Raw genomic sequence first — 9923 nt, forward strand, 5'->3', positions numbered from 1 at the left:
ACCTCCAGAAAGCTCCAGAAAGCTCTAGAATCCTCCAGAGAGCGTTCCAGCGCCTCCAGAAAGCTCCAGAAAGCTCTCGCCAAAGCTCCAGAAACCTCCAGTAGCCTCCAGAGTTGGGAGGTCCAAATTTCTCTGGAGGCTCTGGTCTACAATAATGGCGCACATGTGACAATCACGAATGTAAACAAAGGACTTTTGACTGATTATTTTACAACTTGAATGTAAAGAAAATTATGTTGCTATAATTTTGGTAATCTTTCTTAATAAAATTGAAAACAAATTTTGCGTTTCAAGAGAGAACAATCGTCATTCTTTTGGTATCTGTGATGCCAATCTCCAGAAATCTCCAGATTGCGTTCCAGCGCCTCCAGTGAAACCTCTGGTAGAGCCTCCAGTCAAGAATTTCTACTGGTGGCGCTGGAACAGGCCCCTTGGCAATCGCCTCCCAAGAGCTCAGTTTTTAAGCTAGATCCAATTTATTTTCATGGGAGGACTTCGAGTAGACTGTGCTATCGATCTGCGATCTCGGATTTTCAAAATTTTGAAAATTTCGAATTATATATATATTAAATTCAAAATTTATATTTCTCTCTTTTTTCAAGAAGTTTTTGACGCTCCGAAAAAAAAACGGAATACATGTGATAAAACACATGCCTGGCTTACTCTAGCAAGTTTTAGCCAGATATATTAAAAAAATGGCCAAGTAATGCGCATTATAGCAAAAAATTCACAATTATAAATTGTTCAAATCAATTTTTCAGTACGTATTTGACATTGTACACCAATATAAATAGCACCATCGTGTTCTTGAGCTCAAGCTGCATCCGATCGACACCTTATATGTTGATAAATTTTACGTTTTAATTGACCTTTTTTGACCTGAAAGTGGCCTGACCTAAGAAATTCAGCTCAAAATGACCTCGAATGACATAAACGACATCAATTTCGAAATCTATGGCCTAAATGGACCATAAAACATGCGTCATGTGACCGATGTATGATATAAGATTTCTGTGACCTGTGATGACCTGACCCTGACCTGAAAATGTAAGTACAAGTTTGGTACCCTCAATTACAATTATTAATTTGTACCCCCCTCCATTCGGCCGCCTATGCATTGACTTATATCTTTATCCCAATATAATTTTTATGAAATATCCTTTCATATGTTATCTTTTTTATTTCTATCCATCGCGTATTTTCGGAGTAATGACCGAAGCAAATGATAACGTCGCTTTTGGAACACCCTGTATTAGCGTATCTAATGGGTTAAGCAAGCTCAGTTCACGGACTTTTTTCCTGCGAACAGAACTTTGACGAATCTACATATTGAGTAAAAACCATAAATAGCCCGTGAGAAGCAAACACGGTTCCGCTCGATGCTGCTATTATATTCTTTTTTGATTACTTTGCAATTATTTTGACAATAATGCCAAAATGCATATCACATCACTGCGTTAAATTAACACAGGAAAGAAGACGTCCTGTGGATAAGGTAAGCTCATGGGTATTCAATAATTAAGGCATCACATTGGCTTATATTTATCGTCTCTAGCAGTGTGCATTGCAAAGATAGATAAAAAATGTTCATACGAAGTTTTGTTTAGTTAAATGTTGTATATAACGGAATGTGAGCCTTTAAAATGTTTTACGCATAACCTTTGAACAGCTGTTTTCATTCTTTAAATCTTATTTTTCTTCCTATTCTGTTTCAACTAGCCTCAATTGCTCATTGTCAATTATGTGGGATTATTTTACCGATCAGCGACATTGTGCGAACCTCACAAATGCTGATGGTATCTTTCAGCTGAGTTAATGGCGCAGTGGTGGGTGCTGGCGCTTGTCACAGAATGGCTGTAAAACCGGTTACACGCAACACTTTCCGTCAGCCGTGGACGACAAAATGGCGGCGTGGCGCATTAATTGCAGATCTAACAGCACGATAAAATTGGAAATGCCACGGCACACGCTAACCGCACATACCTGAGCCCGTCTAAGCAAGCTAAGTTATCATTGGAACCGTTTTTTTCACTTAAAACGTAGAGTTTAGGCATGGGTGCGATCAGGGCCCAGTTCACGCTTGGGGTAGCGATGGGGGTTTGCTTCGGCTTCCTTTAAAAAATTTGCGCCACACAACTTCATATATTTGTCCGTCCAATGATTCTCCCCTGCCTGCCTAAACACCTGGGAAATAAGTGAAAAAGTGTTTGTAAGGTTCACATTTGTATCTCCAAGTCGTCTATTTGAGGAAGTCAACAATTAGCAAGCCAATGCTGAGTTTCACGATCAATAATGCTATGTAGCAAGAAGCAGCGCAATACCATATGCCAGCTATCTCAATTGATGGTTTCCATCATTGGCATTATTCACGATTGGTATCACCCCGATTTGAGGGCGCCTTTCAACGACTGACCGTCTCAAACGATGGGCTATCGTTTGTCCTCAGCCATAATGGCGGACCACGAGTTGGGGGGAGGGGGAGGGGGCGATATCGCCCTCCTGTGGGTCCGCCGGGCCGCTGCGAGCCAGACAGACGTGGGGGAGGGGGGAGGTCTAGACGACACTGCACCCACTGACCACCCTCCCACCGAGCCCCCCCCCCCTCCGGATACCTTCTAGACGCCAAATCGGGCGACCCCACGTCGGAGCTGTCTGCTCCCAGTCTGGATCACCGGGAGTGCGGCACCACTCAATACTCATGCCTGGTGCTGTCACTCGTAGGCATCCCTCAGCTGCAATGATGGCTTCCAAATACTCATAATGGGGATTGAATGGACAAATTATTTTACGTTTTGTTCTCTTATTTGTTTTATATGATGGCAAGTTGTATGTTTTTAGGTAAAAAACCTTAAAAATAAACTTCATAAATGCATACTTTTTCCTGTACATCAAAAAATAAGAGTACATATAATTGACAGATACTAAGCTAGTGGTGCCAAGAAGTAACGACCAGTAATCTTTCTCTCCCTCCACTCTCCTCCATTTCTCTCTCCCTCTCCCTCTCTCTCTCTCTCTCTCTCTCTCTCTCTCTCTCTCTCTCTCTCTCTCTCTCTCAAGTCCCATTTTCCCTTCCTTTCTCCCTCCACTTTCCCTTTCCCTCTTTTTTCCGTTCTCTCTTTTTCCCACTCCGTAGTTATGCTATTTATCGCACAACATCCGAAATCCTTTAACGTCTATGGGTGCAAATCACTTTCATGCTGGAATTTCACAGTTATACACACACCTTTCTTTCATCATAACCCTCGCCCTGGCAGGGGGGGGGTCGATGCGACCCCCCCCCTAAGGTTTTTCGAAGATAGCGTAAAAACGGCGGCGCGCAGCGCCGCCAAATTTGGCACAGCCTATGGGGCAACCTTTTTACATATGACCTGAAAATTTCAGGTCCGGGTGACCTTGGGTCAGGTCACCAGGTCAGAAAAACCGGTACAAGGTCATGGTCAAATTTCAATTTTCTTTTTGCACCTGTCCAACTCACAGTTTTCGACTGATTTCTTTCAAACTTTCAGGATGTGCTAAGTTCACCGAGTTGTATAACATACATTCCGGCTTTTTTGAGGTCACTGACCTGAGGTCAGTTAGAGGTCATTACGTCGTAATGTTAAGCCTATGGGAAAATACTAAATTCGGAAAATACTGGAGATATCCGCTTCGTTCTATCACTTTTGTGCTTTGAAACCACGGTACTTAACAGCAGGTCACTTGGTGCTTCGTTGTTTGGTGTACTTATCCATGGGTCAGGTCAAATGAGGTCAACTGAGGTCAAATGACGTTTTTGCCAATAACTTGGCACATAATGACGCTAGAGCTTAAAAAATGGTACCATTGTGTTCCTGGTGATCAGCCGAATCGAATGATATGCGATATGATGCAGTTTGGTTAACTTGAACTTAATTTATTAATTTAAGTTTACTTAAAATTTAAGAAAAACTTTAAGTACACTTAAGCAAGCCAAAAAGTATATCATTCGACGCGCCTTGACGTGCTGAGTTCACTGATGCTTTTCTTTTTTCTCTATCTTTATTAGATCAAAAGTTATAAGCGAAAAACTTTTGGCCTGTTTTTAGCGAAATTTTTACATTTATACCCCCCAAAACCCCCCTAAATATTGACCTAGAGCAACCAAATTTGCACAGGGGCGAGAACTCCAGGGGGCCCACCTACCTACCAAATTTGGTGTTTCTAGGTGCCATAGGAGCCAATCGCGAGGGGGGGGGGGGGTCGCATCGACCCCCCCCCCCTGCCAGGCCGTGTTATGAAAAATGCCCTGCCAGGGCGAGGGATAAGTTATGTTACCATTATAACTTACAGCTGGAATATGGATAAGCAAGCATCAGTGGTTCAAACTGTGAAAGACATGGATTGCACGTTGGCTAAGCATCTTATGATGTCACTGAGATGTTGTGAAGTTCTTTTAACACTCCCAGTCACTAAAGAACGATGTGTGCTAAAACATGCTGAAAACAAATAAACATCCATACCACTACATTGGCACACTAAACATCATGATGCCGAGATGATAATAACTTATATCGGCGACATAAGCAGCTCACAATTCATTAGTGGTTGCGGAAGCGCTCTGGCTGGTTTCAATTCGAAGTTTAATTTGCGATCAATGATTGGCGAGGAGCTCGCGAATATGCTCCCGCATTTTTCTATTCTTCTTATGCAGATTGCATCATATATGGAAGTAATTTTTTTTTTGTTAGTTTGATTTACTTTCCATAAATGTTTTGACGTGCCATCTGTTTTTGGCCCAATAATTTTTCCTCTCTAAAAAAGGTATGCCTAATGTAGTAAGGTGCAGTTGTATGGTGATATTTAGTGTAAAGCTCATTGTGATATATTGGAGATGTAGTACGTAATATGAAAAATACATGAAATCAATGGTTATAAGTAAATGATAGCGCGGCTTTGAGCCTCATGGTGATAAATTTACGGTGTGAAGGTCCTTTTTGTCTGATAATCTGAAGAAGAAAAAAACTGGTGCATAAGCAACTGTGCAACCCAAGCTGATAATTGTTTAGAAGCACATGGACCTAAGTTGACCAAATCAGCACCAGGTATGCACAAAATCTGCAACAAATCGGCACCAAAAGTGAGACAAATGTGTACCAAATAGCCGTCGTGAAAACGGCTATTGAAAGACCTCTCCGGTTTACATAAAGAGAAAGAGTTTTTAACTTTTTTAGGCGGTGGGATGCCATGATCATGGCTGGTTCGAGCTCTGGCTGGTCTCTCGCTGTGGCTGAGCCCGCCCCGCTGGTAAATCCCGGTGAGAGAGGTCCAGCCCTAACATTTTTCTAGTATTGGTGCTTAGGGTCGATCGAAAACCGCGAAGCGAAGTCTTTCGTAGAGAAACGGAAAATTCGGAGCATGAGCGGCCAGCCGTGGCCGCGGTTCTGTGAGTCTTAAGACTGAGCTACACTACATATGCGTGGCCGTCCAGCTGAAATTACGTGCGTGATCTGCAGATCCGTGATTGCGAGACATCCTTGACATCGGTTTCTGCAATTTTCCAGAATTTCCGTGAATTATTGTATGCTGACGTAATAATAACTAATAAATGGTTTCGCAACAAACGCTTTAGTTTGCTATTTTCTATACCATTTTATTGATAATTAGTCTATTTTGTTTATAAAATATCAAAAATGCATAAAAAGTAAAAAAAAAAAATAATTATTAATTACGTCACTTGGATTCATACGGTGCGCCACCAAGTGCGCCAACAACTGTCTCATATCACGCAATCTCGCAGATTCTGCAAAAAAAAAAGTTCGTAGCTCTGAACTTTATATCGGTACGGAACATCCTGACCGTCCTGACTATCCGGCATTTCCTGTACTGAACGTCCGGGAGTTCCTTGACTGAATCTGCGTGACCCCAGTGTAGCCGACCCTGTGTATTTCCTATGAGCTGAACTTGACCTGCGTACCGATTTTCTGCAAAACCCGCAAACTCGCAGATCACGGACTTAGGATCCCGCATAGTGTAGCTAGACCCAGGGGGGTACGCTCCGGCTGTTTAGCATTACGAAAAATGGTGACAGACGTTTGTGGAGGATTGTCGACGAACTCTTGTTCCGCGAGCAGTACTCACACGCTAGCGGAAAATTCACCAATCAGCGCTCGGCAGTACTCGACGCTGATTGGTCCGACGCTCGTGACGAAATTGCGGGGGACCGCAGTTATTCTCTATGGACTCGAATAGGCTTTTGGATTTCGGAGTGGTTTCTTTAAGATTATATGCTGTTTCGAGCTGTTTTCGAGTTTAAATATATTTCTTATGACTGTTAGCTATATAATGGCACCATAAAATCATGATTTTAATAAATATTACCAATGTAATATCGGCCGAAAAGACATGCTGTCATGGCACGGGCTGCCCTACGGCTGATGTGGGGCCCCTAGTGCCAGCGTATGGTAATAATGGGTCGACGAAGGGTTATTGGAAACTCTTAGAGCCCCACCAGGATTCAGTATAGGGTCATTAGAGGCCGGGAACGTCCATCAGAGGTCTGAGTAGGCCTGTCATAGGGGCATACATGACACATCATGGAACATGGGTCAATATAGATCCATTAGGGGCCGTTGAAGGGCCATCATTGTTCAGCGTGGGCTCGCAATTACCTCTGATAGGCATATGCCGTGCCCCGATGGACTAACGCTCGCCCCTGATGAACCATCACCAGCCCCTGATAGGTCTACAAAGCCCCCTGCTGGGTCTTAATTGGTCACTGATATGCCCAAATGGGCCACTGAGAAACCCGTACAACATCCCCTGACTGCACCTGCTGGACCAATGCTGTCCCCTCATGGGTCCACCACGGCTCTTGAATGACCTCTTCAAGTCCCCTGAAGTGCCTTTATTGGCCTAAATGGACCCCTGATTGGCTTATGTGATCCCTAATGGTCCTATATGGCCCCTCTGAGCCCTCAACGTCCCTAGACAGCCTTACGTTATGTGCCACTGGGCCCTGTTGGGTCACCGGCCCCTGGTAGGCCTGCACTGGACCCGCCGGGCCTATATCGACCCATTAAAGGGACTGTCCCACCTTTGCATTAGTTCTGAGTTGAGATAGCCAAGTTGGCGGCCAGGTTCAGAAACCACTATACATACATATATCCTGGTCGCAATATCCTCAGTTTCGTGGTGTTAAAGAAATTCGTTCCCTTCATTTGAAAAGTGGGCCTTAGCTAAGGCCCTATCTCTTAACTATTAACGGCCATTTGATGACGTCATTTGCATTTTGAACGCCTGTCACGCATGTGAAGTTTCACTTGATTTACGAATAAGCCAATCAGAGACACTTGTTATTGTATGAGCCGCGTCATATTTGAGAGCAAATACCTATATTTGCTGCCAAATTTCCCCCACATTGACAAGAAGTAAATCCTTCATTACGTCACAGATCCGATCTAAATGGCGTCACGATGAAATATAAAAGTCGCAATATCTCAAAAAGTATACAATGAAAACGCGTAAAAACTTGCAGAATTCGTCACAATATCATGAGTAACATTTCCGAATCCTAAATGGTACTTTTTTTGAAGGTGGCATAGTCCCTTTAAGGGCCTATGTTGAGCCCTCGTGGGCCTTCGATGACCACACGCCGGCATGTAAGGCCCTATCAGCACTCAGCAGTGGTCCGTCTATCCCATGTACTTAGTCATTTTGGCCGATGTGACACCGGTAGTATTTGGAAATGTCATGATTAAATGTCGTTATTACATAGTCAAAAGTCACGGGAAGAATATCCACTTTCAAAAATGGCCTCAAAACCAACAAAAACTCATATAAATCCCCTTCAAAAGTCATAAATCTATTAAACGCCATAGGGGAATAGCTGCAGTCCCCCGCTTTTCGTCACGAGCATCGGGCCAATCAGCGTTGAGTATTGCAGAACGCTGATTGGTTGATTTCCACTAGCCTGTAAATGCTCCTTGCGGATATAGTCTTGAACAAGTGAGTGTCGCGGCTACTAATTATCGCTTGTCACCACTTTTTCGTCGGGAGCGTTCCACCTGGTTTATATAGCCTTGGCTAGACCTTTATATCTCAGCAACCAATGCAAATTGACCAAATCAGTTGCGCTGTTTTTTTGTGATTAGATTCACTGCTTCTTCTAACCATTTAACTACTTTGCTACATCTGACCGCATGTGGGTGACCCCGATTGCAAGTGCCATGTGCAAAATGATTCCATGTCAGTTTCCTTTCCATTGCAAGAACTGTAATGGAATGAACTAGTTCATTTATCCATGGACGGTTGCGCTGAAACTTGGCATATAGCATAGGCAACCATCGGGCAATGCAGTCCCATGTATCACGGTTGGGGTGTGACTGCACGTGCGCTCGTGCGTTGTGCAAGGTTGACCTCCACATATCGACAACGGCTGAGCCGATTATACTAAAATTTGGTGCAATGTTACGGCCAGCGAGTAGGGTAAGACGCAAAAGTCAGCTGGGACCCAGTTTGCATGTACGCACGCACGTACAGGGTGCCGCTTCCACATCTCGAGAAAGTCTGGGCCAATTGCGCTCAAATCTGTGCAAGCATTAGGGGCCGGTTAGCTTGATGATGTGCACAAGCCAGTTGGAAGTACCCTCTCGCATTACCATGCTCGCAGGTCTGACCCTCATACTTTATGTCTTGAACGTTTTTCTGTATCTTTAACCTCGCCCGCACATACCATTTTCCCATCCTAGAACGCACATGGGGGGGGGGGGGGTGGTTGCCATCCCCCCGCGCCATTTCGTTCCTGTTGGAGATAGAGCTTAGCGGTAAAGACCAAAAAGATTCTTTGGGAAGAGACGAATCCAATGATTCCCAGTTTTACCTTCTCAGGTCAGTTATTGACCTTCCAGGTCAGGTCAAACTAAAAAATGTTGCTGTTTTGGGTCACCGTTGGATATCAAATGCGCTGCTTATCATATACCGATGACGATGCCGTTTTCTGGTGCCAAGCCAGCTAGAACCTCTTTGTAACACTACCCGACCAGGTTTTTGCTGCTGAGGTCATTTCAGGTCAAGTTAGGTCAAGGTCAATTGTATGTGTTTGTATGTCTGTGTGTGTCTGTGTGTATACTGATGTGTGCACCGATTGTTTATGTGTCCATATTACATGAAATCATGATCTGAGAAGCTTTTACCAAAAATGCAGTCAAAAAACTTCACAAAAAATAAATTCCGCTTGCCTAAAACGCAATTATCTTAGATGACCTAGGTTGACCTTGACCTTGACCTTGACATCTGTACATCGTCGAACAACATGTTCCATGATAGTTGGGAGGTAAGACTGGTAAAAAAGGCCGAAATCAAGGTGTCAAAAGCTCACAAGGCCCATAGCCAACGCAAGATGTTGAGAATTGGCCATTTGGGTCATGACATGACCTGAAAAACAAGGTCATATCTCCAAAACCAAAAACCACAGAAACTGGAAATTTTCAGTGGACATCGAGAAAGGATAGAGGAGCAGCTATACGAAAAATCAGCCTTCTAGCTCTAAAAATGTTGAGTGCAGAGCAGAAAGACTATCTGGGGGGGGGGGGTGGCAACCACCCCACCCCACCCCCATGTGCGGGCGAGGGTTAAAGCTATAGGCCTGACAACTCTTCCCGCGAAACCTTTTTTTGGGGCCGAAAGCGGCAGAGCATGACGTCACTCTGACGTCATTTGCAGACAACCTATCATAGCCTTTAGAACTTTTTTGGGTCACAATGTGTAAAATTGATGCCCGGGAAGGTACTGAAAGTTTGGTGACGATCGGCACAACGGTTCTGGAGATATATCGAAAAGGCTGGAGGGGGGCAAAAAATGGCCTCCCCCACCAGGGCGCGGGTTAACGATTGACAGTGGGCATCGTGTCTCCTATAAATAACACGATGATCGGCTGGCCCCACGACTGTCTGCTCTTCACTGCATCG

This window comes from Amphibalanus amphitrite, unplaced genomic scaffold, assembly GCF_019059575.1.
Source record: "Amphibalanus amphitrite isolate SeventyFive unplaced genomic scaffold, NRLGWU_Aamphi_draft 000107F_arrow, whole genome shotgun sequence".
NCBI lineage: Eukaryota > Metazoa > Arthropoda > Thecostraca > Balanomorpha > Balanidae > Amphibalanus > Amphibalanus amphitrite.